At 36.9% G+C, this 21,551-nt stretch overlaps 1 long non-coding RNA gene across 1 annotated transcript in view; it reads right to left on the bottom strand.

Moving 5' to 3' along the window:
• The window catches only part of LOC103349332 (uncharacterized), a 54,098-nt gene extending 32,659 nt beyond the window's left edge, over positions 1-21,439 (bottom strand). The window contains exon 1 of the long non-coding RNA XR_517543.4: positions 21,255-21,439. This is a non-coding gene — a long non-coding RNA (uncharacterized lncRNA). The remainder of the gene's footprint in view (positions 1-21,254) is intronic.
• Between the last annotated feature and the right edge of the window lie 112 nt (positions 21,440-21,551).

The following is a 21,551-nucleotide window of genomic DNA, read 5'->3' on the forward strand; positions in this document are numbered from 1 at the left end:
ACAAACTCATCCACTGGTTTATTGTTCCAAAGCCCCATTATATAGTAAATGATGTTAAATTAAATATATCCCATGTAGTGCAGGTAAAGAAAATATTAATTATTTTTAAGACATCTGGCTCCTTTACAATTTGGCTGGCTGATTATGATTATACTCTGTTCAGTAACTATGAAACAATTTCTTTCTTATTTCTGTCCATTGAAATTCTCTCCCTAAGTCACAACACACAATGAAGCCCTGTATGAAAACTCTCCTGATTATTCCAGCTACCAAAAATATCCTTCTCATGGAATTTTTTGACCTGCCTTTGTGACACTTATCTCAAAGGGAGTAAGTACTGTACCTCATGATTCTTAGAAACTTTGAGTTAATATTGTATATGCATGTCATAAATATTGTTAAGTAGATATTAATTACATGACAGAGATACAATAATTTTAATTAAGTGAACAAATAAAGATAAACTGATTTGCATAATTATTAATCCATACATGTGGAGATTACAAGAGTTAGGAGGTGGTCATTTGAGGGTTATTTAATTTTTTTCTTATTTTCATATACTTGAAAGGCAGCATGACAGAGAGAGAGGTCTTCCATCTGCTGGTTCACACCCCAAATGACCACAACAGCAAGAGCTGGGCCAGATCAAAGTCAGGAGCCGAAAACTCCATCTTGGTCTTTCACATTAGCGGGAGGCATTCAGGCACTTGGGACAACATCTTCTGCCTTCCCAGGTGCATTAGGAGAAAGCTGAATTGGAGGCAGGGCACCTGGAACTGGAATTGGCGCTCTGGTAAGGGATGCTTTGTATTATATTGTATTACAATGCGTAGACTTGCCATTAAGAGGATTTCAGTCCAATGCAGTTGGCATTACAAGTGGCAGCTTAGCCATCGTGCAACAACACCAGCCCTGAGGTTGTGCTTTCTTGACTGGAAAAGAAAGGAATGAATGGCTGCCCAGTTCTCTGGAATATATCTGTGCATGTTACATCTCCTCGTATTGAAGCTTTATCTATAATGGCCACTGTCAGTGATGGACTTTCATCGTGGTGGTGCCGTTTCTGTTGTGAAGTTTTTCCAGGTCACCACAAATAATAGTGCAGCTTCAACCTCCTAATTTCTAACTTTCCTTGTTTGTGTAATATGTTTAATGTACAGTATACTGCCAGATGGTGACTGTTGCCTTGTTAACCTAAGTTCTTTAATATAGGTGAGTATTTCATGTTTCTGTATCATCTGCACTGGACTGAAAGCCTCTTAGTGGCAATGTCTATTATAATATTTATGATCCTACAATATTAATTGGTTCTAGCATACCATTAAGGATTGGCTAAGTCCTTTGGAAATCTAGTGTAAATATATGATGCCCCTCTTCATTTACCTTAATAATTCAGGCCGGTATCAATCCCTTGAACTATTATAGAAGCAAACATCTAAGGTAGGAAAGGGACAGCAAATGGGCTTGTACTCTTTGGTATGCATGACTTGGCCAATGGAGTAGCCAGAGATCTCACTGTGTTCTAAGAAATGTCAATCTTCAAGAGAAGATTCTGTCAGAATTTGATTTATTGCGTAACTTAAATGTTTCTTTCTTCTCTGCCCCTTCAGATATACTAGGGTGCTTCAAAAAGTCAGTGGAAAATGGAATTAAAGATGTTTATTTTGGTGCAAAATTTTAAACTGATGAATAGTTTTTTAATACATATTTCTCATGAATTTTTGAAGACCACACCTATTTCTCCCAGTGGATTCTTTTTCTCATAATCTAGCACAAACACCTATCTTTGAAAACATTGTTCAGACAGATGAAATGAGAGTGCAGCTACTTGCTTGGTGACCTGAAACCAGCTAATTGGGTACTTTAATATCCTACAGCCTGAAGTTTTAGAAGAAACTAAAAAAGTTCCAATAAAATTAGCTAACAGTTACATTCATATCTTTATATTCAGTCATGGAGCCCTAAGTTCTACATATTGACTCTACCCTTAGATGCATGGCCTAAAACATTACTAATTCTAGGGTCCTTGGATTCCTTATTGTCAGATGAGTATGGCAACATCGACCTAATTGGGTATTATAAGGATGAAATAAGATAATCATATGTAATGCACCTGCATAACAAAATGACAAGTGTTTAGGGAATGCTCAGTGCAGAGTGACTATGAATAAAATAATAAAAATACATCATAAGGAAAGAAAATGAGTGTTTTCATTTTAATGGCATTACTAACAGCTTAGACTTCTGTATTTTATTTATGTATTTCAGTGTATATACACATCTAACCTATTCGATGTGCTGTCCTTTACTATGAATCATTCTGGGTCAAGAGAATGCGTGTTTAAAGTGCTAATTTGGTGTTCTTGTTCTGGTAATGGCAGGATAGCTTATTTTGGAATAATCTTTCATCATATGATAAGTAGAAACTTTGGAAAACTTATTTTAAAAAATCATGGTAATCATTTTGATATGAACCATCAATAATTTAAAGTTAAATATGAAATTTTGATGTGTTAAGTAATTTCTACATATAATGTCGAAGTATCTCTCACAAGTTAGTTTTTAATTTTAAAAAGAAATCTATTTACTTAATAGTAGGAAAACATGGCAGCAGCCTTGTCAACTAAATAATCAAGATTGATCTTACAAGTAAGGAAACAAGCCAAATTTATGGTCTCCTCAGGTAATATACTGAGGAAAACACAGTGTCATCAGTTAAGTTTTAATCCCAAAGAGCCATACTCCAAATCTAATCATGAAAAAAAACCCAAAACACCTGATAATCTCAAGTTGAAGACCTTATGTGAAATATTGGATCTTCCTCCAGCTCCCTTCTAACATGTCTAGGATGGCAGTGGAATGTTGTCCAAGTTCTTGGGGGCCTTTATTACCCACATGGGAAACCCAGATTGAGTTCCTGGCTCCTGGCTTCGGCCTGGCCCAGTCCTGACTACTGACTGCCATTTGCAAAGTGAACCAACAGGTGAATGATCTCCCTCTGTCTCTCTCTGTCTCTCTCATTCTCTGTAACTCTGCCTTTTAAATAAATAAATAAATAAATATTGAAAACATTTTTAAATATTAAAGATTATGTGTAAGACAAGAAAGGCTGAAGAATTGTTCTACAAATTCTCAGTGTTATATGAAGTAGCCACCAATACTTTAAATCTGGTCATTTAATTAAAAATTAAGTTAACTAAGACTGATAACAATTAAAAACCAATTTCTCACCCTATCTATATTTAAAGTGTTCAATAGCCACATATGGTGAGGAGCCACCACACTGGGTGGTACATTTACAGTTTTTATCTCTATTCTAAGTTCTATTAGACAATTTTGCTGTAGATTAAAAGATGATAAAGAAAAACAATTGAACAAAATAATTAACACAGAAATTGATTTTATTGTATAGGACATAATTGGTAAAATTGGTAATATTGGAATAATGTATTATTTTTAACTTCATGCTTTTGATAACATTACTGCAGTTATTTATACTTTAGGAATCACTCCCTGAGTAGAATAATTAGCAATGAAGAGGAATCACATCAGCAAATTACTCTCAAAAAATTTAGAAAATTATGTGTATATATGTATGTACATACACGTGAAATATTAAATACATATATCTTTAGTATTTCATATGATGAAATAAATGCAAGATATCTACACTGAAGTCTATTCTGTTAGAGGAATTAAAGAATTGAATTAATGATAAGATATGCCACGTTCATGGATTAGAAAAGTAAATATTACAGATATTTCCTTTAGCTGATCTATGATTTCGAAAAAGTCCCAATAATTTTTTCAACATTTAAGAAGTATATTTCTTAGAAATTGATATTATTATTATATAATTCATATGCAAATGCAAAGGCCAAGAATAATTAAGAAAGTATGGCAGTTGTATATAATGAAGTAACAGAATGGAGAATTTAGATGTAGACCCATATCTTTATAATTAACTGATTTTGACAAAGATGTCCAGATAACTTAGCACAGAATTTAGGACTTCTTTACAACAAATGATGTTAGAACAGCTAGAAAAAAATTTTATAGGAAAAAGACAAACATTGACTCCTACCTTGCACCACATTCAAAACTTAAGTTGGTTTATATATCTAGACATAAAAGCTTTAGAATCAGCAAGAGACTACATGATATTTCTTCATGATCTTGAGGTAGAGAAAGGCATTTTAGAAACAACTTCAAGAGCTATAAACATAAAAGGATGATTTGATTAGTTGAATTTCATCACAATTAAAAATGTCTTCCTACAACAAGCTTTGCCTAATTTTGGAATGAACATAGAGGGACAAAGTTGATTCCTCTCATGATGTTTACCTGAAAACAATGGTTTGTCTAAATCTGCTCAGTGTTCTGTCCTCAGTGGGAACAGGAATTGAGATTTAGGTTAGTTTCAGCTAAAAATGAATAAAGTTATAATTTTATACATGTGATTTCTGTATTTCATGGATTACAAATTCATTGCATGAGTTGAAAGAATATTAGAATTAAGCATGATGAGGGAAATATTGTTCAAGAATTACTGCTTTGGGATTCAGAAAATATACCTCAGTTCTAGAGAGAAGTCTATTCCTCTGTGTTAAAATGGTTCTGGAAGTCCATTCTACTAACATTCCTTTTTAAATTTTGTCTTATTTATTTATTTATTTTTTTGCTAGCACTGCTCAGTGACAGTACATAGTGAATCAGTTAGCTTCTATAGCATCATGTCTGTAAGTTCTTTTTGAATATTCATGTTTTGCAGCAATGTAATAATCTAAAGTTAAGTCTTTCCTATGGAGCTCAACTGAAGGTTGTGGTACTGAGAATTAAAAAAATTTTTTTTCTTTATCGTATCCCTGTGACCTTAGAAATATTTCTTAAATATTTCAGATTTTTCTTATTTGTAAGACAGCATTAATTTTTTTCTGGGCTGACATATCCATGGGATTTGGGGGAGAGTAAAGTACAATATAACTGTCAAGCTCTTTTTGAAAAGTCTGAATCCTCTCATCAATATAAATTTTTCATACAGTTTTTGTTGTGGTTGATGTTATTCTACCCTTATTCTTGTAGGTTTGCTTTCTTCCTTCACCTACTTCCTTCTGAAATTTGACAAGGATTTACCTATTTTTAACATTTAATACCATTATTCTTTCCAGAATTGGGTGGTATTTGTTCCATGACTATTGTTCTTAACTGTTCGGTCACTTCTTAGGAGATCATTTCTTGCTCTCACAGGATTCTGAAATATTCTATTTATTCTATCTGGTAAATACAAGGCTTCCTCTGAATCATTACTATCTGTTATGTACTTTCAGATTATTTGTTTCAGATCAAATTGTTTTGTAATGGGTGTTATTATCTATTTCCTTAAAGACTGAAAACCACTGTGAGACAATTCATCAAGATGATTATGTATATTGCTTGAGTTTATGGCTAATGTGATATAAACTTAGCTCATGTCTTCTGCAGGCTTGGGAGGTAAGTAGTGGTTTATGTTTCAGGTAAGTTCAATGACTTTGCCATTTCCAGTGGCAAACTGAAAACTTCCATCCATTTCTGAGAGAGTAGACAGCTGCTTTCAAGTCCTCTGAAAGGTAAGGCTCTTTCAGTAAAATGGCTTTTGAAATCTGGTTACAGCTCCTTCACACTCCCTCCCCAATGTGATCCCTTCTCTGCCAGGTGTGGATGTGGTTTTAACAGCTTCATCTTTACTGGAGCTCTCTCAACACTGGGAAGGCCAGGCTCAGCTGGCCCTTCCGGTGTTCTCCCTTCATTCTTTCTTTTGCATTTTCAGTCCTCTGTAGGGCATCAACACAGTCATCATTATCTTTCCTATTTTCAGATGAGGAAACTGAGGCTCTAAGAGATTAAATAATTTATCAAATGGTAACAAACCCATGAGGAAAATAGATGCATTAAAGCCTGAATCTTGGAATCCTGGTCTAAGATCTGTTTTTCCATAATCAACAGATTCTAATCAAACAGCAAAATGACAAATATGATAATATTTTTTAAATATTTATTTTATAAGGCAGAATTACAGAGAAAGAGAGAGGGAGAAAGAGATACCTTCTAACTGCTGGTTAACTCCCCAATGGCCTCAATGGGCTGAGGCTAAGCTAGGCAAAAGCCAAGAGCCAGAAGCTTCTTCTGGGTCTCCCACATGGGTGCAGGGGCCAAAGTATCTGGGCCATGTTCTACTGCTTTCCCAGGTTCATAAGAAAGGAGCTGGATTGGAAGGTGAGCAAGCAGGACTATGAGTAACATTTTTAAAAAGTAAATAAAAACATCTCTGGGAGCAGTAATTTGGACTAGTGATTAAGAGGCATGCACTCCACAAAGGAGTGCATGGGTTCAATTCCCAGGCCTGCCTCCTGACTCCATTTTCCTGCCAGTGAAGATCCTGGGAGGCCACAGATGGTGGCTCAGGTAACTGCATTCCTGGTATGTTTGTGGGATACCCAGATTGTGTTCCTGGCTCTGTCTTGGCCTAGTCCTGGCCATTTTGGGCATTTGGGTAGTTAAACTGTCCAGGGGAGCTTTTTCTTTCTATTTCTCAAATAAATAAAAAAATTAACAAGCAAGAAAAATCCAAAAACTCTAAAATGACAATAGCTAAATTTGAATGCAAAGGCAAACAACAGCTATTTATTTCAACACTAAAGTTAAGACTCTCAAAGAGTCATTCAATTAGTTGCCTGATTATATTTGCTAAGTTCTTTAAGATAAATAAATCTTCTTTTTACTCTTTTACTTACGTGTCTTTCCAGCTAAGTCTCACAAATAGCATATTCTGTTCATATAAACATGGCTAGAAACACTTCCTGTGATTTTCTCCCTCCTCTCTCCTGTTACTCTTGTTCTCTCACACTCTTTTTTTATTTTATGATTATGGCAACAATGACAGCTGTGTTCACAGCGATCTATGGCTGGCTATACCTTTAAGTACCTAGCTTGAAAATCATTTTGTCCCTCTAGATTTGAAAAATTATACCCCGTCTCCCAATTCAAGATACACTGAGACAGAACTGAGCTGTCTGCAAGAATATTAGTTCTGAGAATAGGATTGCTGTTTGCACCACACACTCTTCTCTCTTGCCAGCAATAATCAAAGTGAGCTTGTATTTCTTTAATGACAAAGCCTCCCGGTGTGTTAATTTGGTTCTCTGTGACACTACATCTTGTCAGAGGAGTGAGAGAAATGGGAAAACATACATTAATATCACTGTCAGCCAACTGCGACATTTTTCTGTGTAATCTGTATCTGGAAGGTTAGATCGTTGGTTCTCCAACTCTGGGAGGGTATTTAGATTTGGAGCATGCTGCAGACTCAGGCATCCTGTTGTGTCCAGAGAGGATTTTCCCCAGGTTACTGATTGCTCTGCCCCCCTTCCCCGCCCCCAAATCTTGCTTCTCTGCAATAAGAAATCGCTCTGTCATGGGGAATCATCTCTTCATTGTCCCCTAAATATGCTTCATTCCATGGTGCAGAGGAAAGAGGAGTGAATATGTGAAGAAGGGACATCTGAGAGTTCTTGGAAAATGGGATTAAAAGATACAGTTGTTTTTATGCTAAATTCTTTGAAAACATCTTTTTTTATAATACACATTCTCCATAAACTTGTTGGAGTCCCTCATACCATTGGGAAGGTGTGGCTCTTGACAATCCTTTGATGGTGGGACAGTTATCCCAATCTCAGGATCCTCAACTGTTCAATGATGGCACTGACACTTTACTCTGGGGCTATTGGAAGGATTAAAAAAAATTCCAAAAATGTTTGGCATCACAATCTTCATCCTTTTTTAAAACATGAGGATGATTTGTAAAGTAATATAGAAAACAACTTAGCTCAAAGGTGATATTGAAATGCAATTCTAGGTATTTCAATATGTGGCTAAAATGAGTCCAGAAATGTTATCCCACATAGTTTCTAGGATGTCTGTGCACTCATTTTAAGTGTTACAAACCTGAGGACTTTTTAGCACTACCCGTAAACCTGTCATTTCCAATGATGCCACTTCTAGCACCATTGCAGTCACATAGTTGCCAATTACTTTTCATAATATACTTTTCTAGAGTTTGGTAGACAGCCTTCTTTTATCTCCTACTCCTGAAACAACCCCTATATCTTCAAACTTCATTTTAGTGTTGAGTTTCTTTCTCAGTCAGGCTTAAAGTGATGGGTGTTGGTTCTAGAAATCATTATTATTCCTGCAAATTAGCAACTGCCTAGCAAATAGCTTGTTAAAGAGGAACTGGCACTTTCCTTTCCTCTTTCCTTTCCCATCAAGAATGCTCTGAGTTCGCAGCAACCACCAGAGCCTGTCAGCATGCCCATCACGCCTGCAAGGCAGCTCAGCAGAGGGGATCACTTGCGGGAAGTTCTCAGGGCCTGCATGTTTGGTTTGCCTCTTCCTGTTTGCATTGTAGCTTTAAATAATGCGGTTGCTTCACAACCACTTGTTTTTTGAGTAGGGAACAGGGCATATTTTTCTAGCAGATAAAATGACTTCCCACCATTCACTCTTTGTTATTTCCCCTTTCTGAAGGGCGGTCTGATGAATGCAAGGCAACGTGTAATACATGTTTTCCTGTTTTCTGCTCTTTCTCCATTGGGCTTGTCAGTCAGTCATGATCGTGGTTCTGGGGAGGATGTGGCATTCATGAAAAGGAGGTTGAAACGAAAGTGTGTTCATTATCCTTCTCAGAGAGCACATAGTCTAGTTTCGTCTGAGAATCAGATGCCAGTGACAGTTAACAATGCCCAAGTTGCTTAATACCCATGTTATTGAATGGAAAGCCAGGCATTAACAAGAGGGGAATCATAGAACATGGTAGTACATCGCTATATCCTGAGATTTTATATCATACACCCTTTATAACAACTTGCTGATGACTAAGGATGTGATATGGTTATTGAGATACTAACACGAGCTTAAGCTGACTGTATAAGAAAGTAGAGAAAATAATGCTTAGGGTCCAGATAGTTTTGGTCAAAAATTCAATGACCATCTATCATTGCTGATCCCATATTCTAGCATGGGAAATTTCCATTTCACTGCCCCCATCATCTTTGCACAGATCCAGCCAGCTTTGTGTCTCAACTCAACTTTACCCTTCTATGAGTTAGTAGTGAATTTGGTCTCCCTTTCTGCCTCAAGAGGTCTGCTAATGTTGAGTGGTCACAGGGGAGATTGATGTTGCATACCTGTCCAATGGCCAACAGCATTGACTGGAAGTGGTCATCTGAATAGCAACTGTGGTGATGAATTTGTATTCAGCACTGCATTCATCCTGACAATTTTCCTCTTAAAAATGTTATTAAGGAGCACTCAACTTAGCTTTAATTTATTTACTCTAATTGAATTAAAAATAAGGTAAAGGCAGGTAATAGATTTGGGCCATGGGTATGTTCTGCTCAGTGTCATCCTGAATAAGTTTTCTTAAACTTTTTTTATGCGCTGGACCTTAAAATTTTTTCTAATTTGAAATTGTAGTCCTCAATGAACTTATTCTGTAATATACACTATAAAGCATTTCTTACTGATTATTTAAATATTTTATTACAAGTCAGCATTTACTTGGGGATTCCAAGGAGTAGGACTAGCTACAAAGTAGGATAGTGATGGGAACTAATAGAAGAAAGGTGCTGATGGTGAAGGTGGGTTATTGTTGTTGTGTAGTTCCTGCTCACTACACATTGTCCTCAAATCTGCCATTTTTAAAAATGTTATTTTCATCTACTTGAGAGGTGGGGCCAGGGAAGAGAGAGAAAGATAGAGACAGAGAGAGAGAGAGAGAGAGAGAGAGAGAGAGAGAGATCATTCTTCTATTTGCCGGTCCAGTTCTCAAATGTCTGCAAAAACCAAAGCTGGATCAGGCTGAAATCAGGAGCCTGAATTCAGTCTGGGTCTCCCACATACATGGCAGGAGTCCAGGCACTAGGGCCCTCATCTGCTACCTTCCATTATGCATTATAAGGAAGCTGGATCAGAAGTGGAGTAGCAGGACTTGAACAGTCACTCTGATACGGGATGCAGGTGTTGCAAGAGGTGGCTTAACCTGCTGTACCACAGTGCCCACCCTTCTGGTATATCTTAGCTTGAAAAATATAATGTGAGAGTCAAATCAGCTCCTGGGCTTTGAGTCTGCAGCTGGGGAATCATGAGGCTGCATTGACTCAGTTCCTGACATTGTGGCTGGTGCAGACTAATCCCAAAAATCCCTTCACAGTCACCACATGCTCTTCCTTTTAACACCTCTTGTGAAAGACAGCCATATTCAAAAGATCTCTGTGAGTGAGATCTCAGTGGAAAGAACAGGTCTTCAAAGAAGGAGGTACCTTTCTCTGAAGGGAGGAGAGAACCTCCACTTTGACTATGACCTTGTCTAAACAAGATAAGAGTCGGAGAACTCAAGGGGCTTCCATAGCCTTGGAAACTCATGACTGGAGCATAGGGAGATTACTGATGCCATAGACAGGAGTGTCAATTGGTAAAGTCAACAACAGGAGTCACTGTGCACTTACTCCTCATGTAGGATCTCTGTCCTTAATGTGCTGTGCATTGAGATTTAATGCTATAACGAGTACTCAAATAATATATTTCACTTTGTGTTTCTATGGGGGTGCAAACTGTTGAAATCTTTACTTAATGCATACTAAACTGATCCTCTGTAAAAAAAAAAAAAAAAAAAAAAGAAAAGAAAAGAAACTATCAACTCCCAACTTGACTCTCACTGGGATTAAACATGACAATAGGTCTGATCTGATTTCATCATCATTAAAAAAAATCATCTATTATTTTTCACTTTATGTTTCTGTGTGGGAGCAAACTGTTGAAATCCTTACTTAATGTATACTAAGCTGATCTTCTGTATATTAAGATAATCGAAAATGAATCTTGATGTGAATGGAAGGGGAGAGGGAGTGGGAAAGGGGGGGGGTTGTGGGTGGGAGGGACGGTATGGGGGGGAAGCCATAGTAATCCATTATTCGTACTTTGGAAACGTATATTCATTAAATAAAAGTTAAAAAAAAAAAAAAAAAAAAAAAAAAAAAAAGAAAGACAGCCATATTAACCAAGTATGATCATGTTACCTTTCTGCTCTGTTGTCATCTTCAGTGGGAATGATCATGAAGGAAGAAAGGAAAAGGGTTTAGGTTTTGGGATGAACCAAAGCAGATCCCAAAATTTGTGATCATAAGTTCACAATTTGAAGTAAGGAGCCATTCTATAGAGTTTCAAGTGGTGTTCAGAGAAAGGGAAAGCGCTACAGGAAAAATAGTAAGAGAGAAGGTAATATGAGTCAGACTGGTAACAACTCTGATTGGATGCCTTGTGGCTTGCAGCATGTTCCTAACTCTTGTCTGAAGAGCCAAAACTGCTTTGGGAATAGAATGATACCTATCATCTCCCACTGGGAATTTTGTAAACACCACAGGCAGCAACAGGTTGTGTTTCCCTGATGTGAAATGTATGGTACTATAAATATTTTTTTTATTTTTTTTTGATGTTGGAATACTCACACATACCTAGTGTGATACCTGGGGGATGGTACTCAAATCTAAAGACAAAATTTTCTTTTTTTTTAACATTTGTTTATTTTTTTTCTTTCCATTAAATTTTTTTTACTTTTATTTAATGAATATAAATTTCCAAAGTACAGCTTATGGATTACAATGACTCCCCCCCATAACTTCCCTCCCACCAGCAACCCTCCCCTTTCCCGCTCTCTCTCCCCTTCCATTCACATCAAGAGTCATTTTCAATTCTCTTTATATACAGAAGATCAATTTAGCATACATTAAGTAAAAATTTCAACAGTTTGCACCCGCATAGAAACACAAAGTGAAAAATACTGTTTGATTACTAGTTATAGCATTAAATCACAATGTACAGCACATTAAGGACAGAGATCCTACATGAGGAGTAAGTGCACAGTGACTCCTGTTGTTGACTTAGCAAATTGACACTCTTGTCTATGGCATAAGTAATCACCCTAGGCTCTTGTCATGAGTTGCCAAGGCTATGGAAGCCTTTTGAGTTCACCAACTCTGATCATATTTAGACAAGGTCATAATCAAAGTGGAAGTTCTCTCCTCCCTTCAGAGAAAGGTACCTCCTTCTTTGATGACCTGTTCTTTCCACTGGGATCTCACTCACAGAGATCTTTCATTTAGTTTTTTTTTTTTTTTTTTTTTTTTTTTTTTGCTAGAGTGTTTTGGCTTTCCATGCCTGAAATACTCTCATGGGCTTTTCAGCCAGATCTGCATGCCTTAAAGGCTGATTCTGAGGCCAGAATGCTGTTTAGGACATCTGCCATTCTATGGGTCTGCTGTGTATTTCGCTTCCCATGTTGGATCATTCTCTCCATTTTTTATTCTATCAGCTAGTATTTGCAGACACTAGTCTTGTTTATGTGCTCCCTTTGGCTCTTAGTCCTATCATTATGATCAATTGTGAACAAAAATTGATCACTGGGACTAGTGAGATGGCATTGGTACATGCCACCTTGATGGGATTGAATTGGAATCCCCTGGTATCTTTCTAACTCTACCGTTTGAGGTAAGTCAGCTTGAGCATGTCCCGAACTGCACATCTCTTCCCTCTCTTATTCCTACTCTTATATTTAACAGTGATCACTTTTCAGTTAAGTTTCAACACTTGAGAATAACTGTGTATTGATTACAGTATTCAACCAAAAGTATTAAGTAGAACAAACAAAAAAAATACTAAGAGGGATAACGTATTAAGTTGTTCATCAAAATTTTCTTATATTTCATATACACCTCATCCACATTGCTAAAAGGTAATTTTATAACATATTTCAATATGGCTGTTTTCTGACTGTGAGCTGTCGTACAAACCACGTGTGGAATTTTCTACTTGTGATATCATGTCAGCACTCAAAAAGTTTAGGATTTAGAGTATTTTGAGTTTTTGTATTAGGCATAATAAATGTGTAGTATGAAGCTGTTTTAGAGTTTACAAAAAACTGAGAGGAATATGGGCTTCAGCAAAAATTACCCTTCTTATGACCTGATTGCTTCTAATGACAGGAATGGATATAGACCTTCATGTATGTAGTGGGGAAGAACTTCAATAGGATCTCGGAAAGATACATCACTGATGATAAAGCAGCATTTATATAGTAAATCAAAGCAATTTTTAGGCATAGTATGTATTACTATGTTGTTAAGAGCATAACACAGTTGATGAAGGCATTCAGGAAGCTTCTCTGGCTTTACATTGCCTGTATCCTAACTGGGGATTTGAAACCTGTATGTGAGACATTGTATAAGAAATAACAATAAAGTTTTTAAAAAAGAAATACTGTTAGTACTTTGGATAATAGTGACAAATAAGTGTTGTGTTTAATGTTTTTGGCATGTATCAAAACATCAAAGAATTCAGGAAGGAGGAAAGGAAGAGAAAAATTTAAGAATGAGAGAAGAAAGGAAAATTTTAACTTCTCTCTTGGATTAAAAAGTTAATCATTAAAAGGAAATGTTCTCTGAATTCACTGAGCCCAAATTACCGTTTCTTCCCTTTTTCAGTCATCAAAATTTCAATTATTCTGTAAGATTTCCTGCAAGTCTTATCTTTTCCATGAAAAGATTTATCATTTATCATTTTTCATGAAGGAGATATTTCCCTTGTTGAAAATTTTTCACTTAACCATTTTCCCAATTGTGACTTGGCCCATGTTTTCTAACATGGTGTGTCTAAGGAGAAAGAGGTTTTCAATGCCAACATGAGCTCAAGATGAAGCCCTGGGAGGCTGATATTTTTGTGAAGACAAGACCAAAAAGGAACACAATTGTTTCTTTTAGAGTTAATGTGTTGCCATGTAGGAAAAGGGAAGCTGTACTTTTACTGTGGCAAAGCATGGAATTAAAGTTACCAGGTAGAAAGTACTGGAGAAATTTGAAAGATTCCAATATAGAACACAGCATAGTGTTTTCCTCTTTATTTACAATATTCAGACAAGCACAGTTAGGAACACTTGTACAGGGAGTTCTGAAACTGGTCTCTAAGTTGGACTAAATTATATTATTTTAATGATTCCTTCTAAATTTCAGACCTGTGTCAAAATTAGAGCACTATATAAAAGTGAACCATTTATGTTAAAAAATTAAAATACTCAGAAGCACAAAGAAAATAATCACTCACAAATGATTCAATCAGACTTAAACACTCATATTTTATATAAATCTTTTCAAAATTCTATTTATATATAAAGTTTTTCAATAATGGGTTAATATGTCATATATTATTCTCCAGTCTGCTCTTCCACCCCATCAGCATATTATGAACATCTTCCTGTGTCAAAAGATATAGATTTAAGTCACTTGAGTCATTATTTAGTGGATTAATGAATTTTCTATTGCTAATGATTAAAGTCTCCAATTTTTTACTTTTCTAAATAGTGGTCCAATTCAAATCCTTATATATTAAAATTTGTCTCATTATTTCCTGAAAATATAATTTAATGCACAGTGACAGTAGACCAATTTTATCACATTGTTAATACTTTAAATGCAAGGAGACACTTTATTCTGGGAAGTGGAACAAATTTTGACCTTCAGCAGCTGTGTATGCACCCCAAATCTTGCCAAAGTTGCATGCTATCTCTTTTAGATCTTTGCCATTTGACAGATGAAGAATTGTATCTTGTTTTGTTTTCATTCTATTGCTGTTGAGATTGAACATTTTATGCATTTACAACTCATTTATAATTACTCTTCTGTGAATTTCCCATTTATATCTTTTACTCATTTTTCTATTCATGGCAACTGTATGTTAATGATATTAGCTCTTTTTTATTCATGCTGCTGGTGTTATTTCTACTTTGTTAGTTGCCTTTTATTTATATAATGCTTTTTTTACTTACAGACTCTTATATTTTTATTTGGTTGAATTTCTCAATTTTTTTATAATTTCTGGTTTCACACCATTATTTGAAACTTCTCATCTGAAAGTATGACTATAAATTTGTTTTAAAGATTTATTTTTTCTTTTTTTGCCTGAAAGGCAGAGTGACAGAGGGAGAAACAGAGACAGATACAGAGATCTTTCATCTAGTGGTTCACTCCCCACAGGGTCATAATAGCCAAGAACTTCATCCTGATTTCCCATGCGAGTGGCAGGAGCTGAAGTTCTTGGGTCATCTTCCACTACCCTCCTGGGTACATTACTATGAACATGAATCATAGTGGTGTAGCTGGGGCTCAAACTCCAACCCTGATATGGGATGCTAGCATCGTAAGAGGCAGCTTAACTCACTGTGATTTAATTCTGTCCCCTATTACAGGTAAGCTTTACTGAATTTATTTGTTGGTATATCCTAAAATTCTCCATAAAGTTTTGAACTATGGTTCATTGGGAAGATGGTTGCTTGTAAAAATATGCATATATTCTAGGCAGATGAATAGAATTCTTCCTTTTACTCTTTCTGATTACACACAGAGAGAAAGAGAGGCAGAGAGAGAGAGAGGGAGCGAGCGAGAGAGAGAGAGAGTTCTTCCATCCACTGGTTCACTCCCCAATTGTCTGCAACTCCCCAGTTGCACCGATCTGAAGCCAGGAGCTAGGAGCTTTTTCCAGGTCTCCCATGCAAGTGCAGAGGCTCAAGGACTTGGGCCATCTTTTACTTCTTTCTCAGGTCATAGCAGAGAGCTGGATTGGAAGTAGAGCAGCCAGGACTCGAACTGGCGCCCATATGGGACAGCAGCACTGCAGGCTGGGACCTTAACCCACTGTACCACAGTGCCACAGTGCCGGCCCCCTCCCACTCTCTTAGTGTGTATGTGTGCATGTGCTTATATAGATGCATACATATAAATATGCATGCTCACATGCAACTCAAAATTTTACTCACATATAACTGTTTTCACAATATTATCTATAATCTTTGAATTTCTAAAATAATGTCAAGTTCACCTATGGTAATCCTTTTCATTGATATTATAATTTATAGGCTTTATAAGTATGCACATCACTAAGAATACTTGATAAATCATTGTCATTATAATTATCAGTAATACAGTAATTTATTTAGTATCCTCTCTGCAAGTCATTATGTAAGGTATTATAGAGATAAAAATAATCAAAGAAATATAACTATTGGATGAAGAAGTAAAACATATAGAACAGGGAAGTAACAAAGTTATGAAGCTACAGCATTGAATTAGGGAAAGAGGTAACAGGACTTGAACTGTGCTGGTAGCCAAGGCTATGCCACAGGGAAGGGGGTATATATGTGAGCCAAGCTGCATAGGCAGAGGGACTCAGACCCAAATGTGAGGGAAAAGAGTAAATAAGAGCCATGAAAGGAAAGAAAACAGGAAGGATGAGTTTGATTTTTGACATATTCAACTGAATGAGAGCAAAGTACATTTGAGTAGGGGCTATTGCATGTTTGTTGACCTGACTGTAAGTCCAGCTCTTACTATTTAGTATCTCACAAGAGAGCAAAAATTTCTTGCAGTTCTGAACAATGTGTACATTTAAAAATATTCTTTGCAGCAGCAATACCAATGAAAGTAGAACACACATTTTCTATGAGGAAAGGGAAATCATTTTCAAATTAAAGCTATAGCACATGTGAAGAATAAAATGAATCAATTGATATGAATATTCAAAGATAAGTCATTCGGTGTGAAATGGAAGGGGGGTGCTGAGAGAATTGACAGGATGAGACCCAATTCTCTGTCTTGCATTTAAGGTGGAAGCACCACAACATGGGAGCAGCCTGAATCTTGAGTCATCAATTGGCAGCAAGCTACATAACAAAGACTTTCAGTGCTTAAGGACAGGAAAACCATACTACACTGCTAAAAAGAGGGTTTGTTTCAGCAGCTAAAGAACTGAACACAAGTACCTATATCATGGCTATTTTAAGATTAAAAGAAGTTTCACTATGCTCTTAAATTTGTATGTATGGAATGTATTCACCTTATATAAATAAAAAAGAAAAGTGATAACACATGATAAATGCTTAGTATAAAACAGTAGCATTATAGAAAATTCTCAATAACTGTTCAACAACTAACACTAGTATAAACTATATGACTTCTTTTTTTTTTGGACGATTGAAACATGAACAAGTAAAAAATATTCTGTTTGAGATTCACTTTCTCCTCACAACACGAATTAGGAATTCTCCCTGTGCTACCATACCTCACCAGAAGCCTTGATTATAACACTTGCCATCATGTTATGCACTCAATTATTGGTTCATGTAGGTTTCACACAAACTAGATTATGTGCTTTGAGGATGAATATTGTATTTGATGTGTCTTTACATCTATATCAGCCAGTATAAATTCTGGTATAGAGGAGCAGGCAATAAATATACATTATGTTAATAAAATATTTTCAAGCATAGGGTGCTAGAGTTGCATGGTAATCATTCTCCCTCTCTCTCTCTCTTTCTCTCTCTCCAGATGAAGAACCTGGGTACCTGGGTCCAGAATCATTAAATAAAATAAAATTCCAATTGGGTAATGGGAAGGCTTAAAGTCAAGTTCAATATTCTTAAAATACTGTTTCCTCCATATTGTATACTCCTTCCATATATTTGTGTAACAAAGGATGTTTCAAAAAGCAACCAGTGCAATTTTGCTTACTCTGAATGTTTCTGTGAGCTACTGAATCTGTTCAGTAATAACACTTAAAGTTCATAAGTTTCCAGGAAGAGGAAGAGGAGCTTATAGAAAACCACAGGCAGGAATTGAGCAGGAAACTCTTCTTGAAGTTCAGCAACCTTGGATATGCACCTGCAACATGGCATCAAAGAGACACTTCTAAAGCCACAAAAAGACTTGCTCTTTGTTCCCTTTTGTTTTGAGAGTGTTAGCATCTGCCTGGGGTTATGGGTTATCAAGAATCCAACAGCTTCCAGGGTACACTTCTTGAACTAATGAAACTTTAGAACCCTAAATGAAAATTTGCCACAGAGGGCGGGACTGGGACAGTTTTGTTAGTGCACAGATGTGGCAGGAGGTTTTGAAGGAAGGAAACAAAATTAGGAAACAACAGCTCTCTCCCTTTACCACCATCTCCCACTGATTTCAAATCTATTGAGTGAGAGAGCAATTTAAGAAACATCTGGCACATGGGGGATATATAAGGCAGCCAGAGCACCAAAGAAATGAATTTAAGAATGCACCTGGTTGTGCCCTGTGTAAGTAGGTCATGATGTTTAAGTGTCCAAATAGACACAATCTCAAAGGCAAACACAGATGCATACTTGAATGGTCTCTTTATCTCAGAGCCAGAATCTTCAAGGTAGAATCCCACATGCACATACATGCTGATCAAGTGTGTATGAGAAAGAGGATAGGAAACAAGGTGGTTCTATTACATGACAGATATGATAGGCTATATTTTGAGTTAATTATGCTCCAAATAAAAAAGAATGTTGAGATTTTGAGAGAAAAAAGATTGTTGATAGCAATTCATTATGAATTCTATTTTTTCAGAAGTCTAAGTGGAAAAACACACTCTGTGTTGCTTTTATCAAAATCTATAGCTTATTGGTTAAAACCGGAGTGAATGACAGAATCTGTGGGAGTGATCACTTTGAGGGAAAATAAAAACCTATTCCAGTGGTTAGGCTGCAACAAGACAGAATGTTAGTAAGGATTGTGTCAGGTTTGTACAATTTTATCATGAAAATGCTTATTTTTACCAAAAAGACAAATGTGGACTATAATTAGATAGACCCTAATGGCTTGATGTGTGTATCAAATCATATAGTATGTGTAAAACTGCCTTCAAATCTCTAAATACTCTATATATACTAGACTTTATGAAACTTAGAATATGTAAATTGTAAGCTCAAACTTTCTAAATTATTGTCATCTCAACTTCCTATTCTTATTCTACTCTTCCCCTTCACATATTCAGGTAATACAAGTTAGATTTATAATGCAAACTGGAAGTGGGATTTTGCTCAGCTCTGTGCTACATAAATCATATCTGAGGAACTGAGTCCAGTTCTTATGGTATCATTTTAAAGTGATCCTCTACTATTAGCAACCAGAGTGGTGGAAAATGTAACTGTTCAATGTGAATAAGAAAAGACTATCTTAGTTTATTTACAAGAGAGAGAATTTCAGGGGAAATGCCAAGAGCTAAGAAGTAGAATTCAGCAGAGACTAACATTTGAGTAAAACAACATTAAATGATGTCTCAACCTCTAGATCTGTTATTTTAAACTTATTTCACTTTTTTTTAGATTTTATTTATTTGTTTGTGAGGTAGAGTTACGGACAGTGAGAGGGAGAGACAGAGAGAAGGGTCTTCTGTCTGTCGGTTCACTCCCCAAATGGCTGCAATTGCAGGAGCTGCACCAATCCGAAGCCAGGAGCCAAGAGCTTCTTCTGATCTCCCACATGGGTACAGGGGCCCAAGGACTTGAGCCATCTACTGCTTTCCCAAGCCATAGCAGAGAGCTGGATTGGAAGAGGAGCAGCCAGGACTAGAACCGGTGCCCATATGGGATGCTGGCGCCATAGATGGAGGATTAACCTACTAAGCCATCGCACTGGCCCCCATATCTGGTTTTCTAATAGTTCTTTGCCGTTTTTCTATTCTATCTCTTGTTTTCAGCTAACATGTCAAATAAAGAATCTTACTCTCTGATTGATTTAAACTCAGATGAATAAAAATGTTGGTCCTTGGAGAAGACCATTCTGCGAGAGAGGTAGGAAAAATGACAAAGGCAGAGCTGTTTCCTGACAATGGACAATAACGACAGAGCTTGGGTGGACCAATGGAGATTCTATCTGAAGCAACAGGGAATTATGATTATAAAGATAGCTTCTACTGACAGTATCTGGGCCACTGCAATGAAATCTATAGAAGCAGTAGTAGCAGTGTTAGTAATAGTAATAGAGAAGACAAGGAAATGAAAAGAAACTCATGATCATAGATTCACAGCCTGTAATCTTTATCCCTGCTTCTGCTTCAAATATAGCTTCACTATCTGAGAATGGAGATTCCCTTTTAAGCTTCAAATCCCATTTAGATATACGATCCTACCTATACAAATCAATCTGAAATGTTTGCTAAGCTGTCCGATTCTTTACCTTCTCAAAATACTAATCATTTATGTATATATGTCTTAGTATGTCTGTGTTCCAAGTCTGTGCAGGAGACATAGACAGTAAAAATAGACTAGAGTCTATTCAAAATTAGAATTCCCTGATCTAGAATTCAGCATCACCTGTAGGATTCTGATTGATTATGGATTCCAAACTCTGGAGCTTTCACGGAAATAATTACTTTGGAAATACTCCTTGGTTCTGGCATGACTCTGTGTGTGTGTGTGTGTGTGTGTGTGTACCATAACCATTTTTATTTTCAGATTCCTGTCTGATACTCCTTACATAAATATGTATTTGGATCTTCTGACGGATCAGAACTGCAATTATTGTTTGGTTCTGTTTTATTTATTTATATTTTTTTTTTGATAGGCAGAGTGGACAGTGAGAGAGAGAGACAGAGAGAAAAGTCTTCCTTTTGCCATTGGTTCACCCTCCAATGGCCGCCACGGCCGGCGTGCTGCAGCCGGTGCACCGCGATGATCCGAAGGCAGGAGCCAGGTGCTTCTCCTGGTTTCCCATGGGGTGCAGGGCCCAAGCACTTGGGCCATCCTCCACTGCACACCCGGGCCACAGCAGAGAGCTGGCCTGGAAGGGGGGCAACCGGGACAGAATCCGGCGTCCTGACAGCCTGACCGGGACTAGAACCCGGTGTGCCGGTGCCACAAGTTGGAGGATTAGCCTAGTGAGCCGTGGCGCCGGCCCTGTTTTATTCTTTCAATGATGACTCTGCTGATCAACTCTGAGTCTTGTTCTTTCTTAGATTTATAATATACTCTGTCCATTGGCCATTGACACCATTCTCTGTGATACAAATTATTCATCATTGTATGTGGAAAGAAGGAAGGAAAAGACAGTGAGAAAGTTAGGACTCAGAATCCTACTCAGCCTTATCTAGTCACCTGTCATGACAATAGGCAGGTTTAAGAGAGATAATATCCAGGGGAAATAGAGAACAAATCTGTGGCCTGTTACTATGTTGCTTTGATCCTAAACCTCCTGAACTGTTCTGGGCTGTGTCTGAGAACTCAGTAGAAAGGACACATACCCTGATCTCTTTACTTGAATCTTGGTGTTAACATTTTGAAAAAGAGAAGCAGCAGCAAATACAATGAGAGGAAAGCTCACCAAGGCATGTGTTTCTTCTCAAAGCATCAGTGACTAGTTTGCATATCTGTAGCTCATCCTCTTTTCCTCACTCTTCTCTCTGGTCTGGTTAGACATTGCAAGTGCCAGGATCCATCACTATTGGAGACACCTCAGGGCATTTTCATGTCAACTCTCAAAATATTTCTGAAAAATGGATGTCCAAAAAATGGCCAAAAGACAGATTCCATGGAAGACATGACATAATAATGCAAGAGCTTGTAACCTTTGTGAGGTCATAAGCTCCAGGGCCTGGCTGGAATCTAGATGGGAAAGTGT

This window comes from Oryctolagus cuniculus, chromosome 10, assembly GCF_964237555.1.
Source record: "Oryctolagus cuniculus chromosome 10, mOryCun1.1, whole genome shotgun sequence".
In the NCBI taxonomy this organism is placed as follows: domain Eukaryota; kingdom Metazoa; phylum Chordata; class Mammalia; order Lagomorpha; family Leporidae; genus Oryctolagus; species Oryctolagus cuniculus.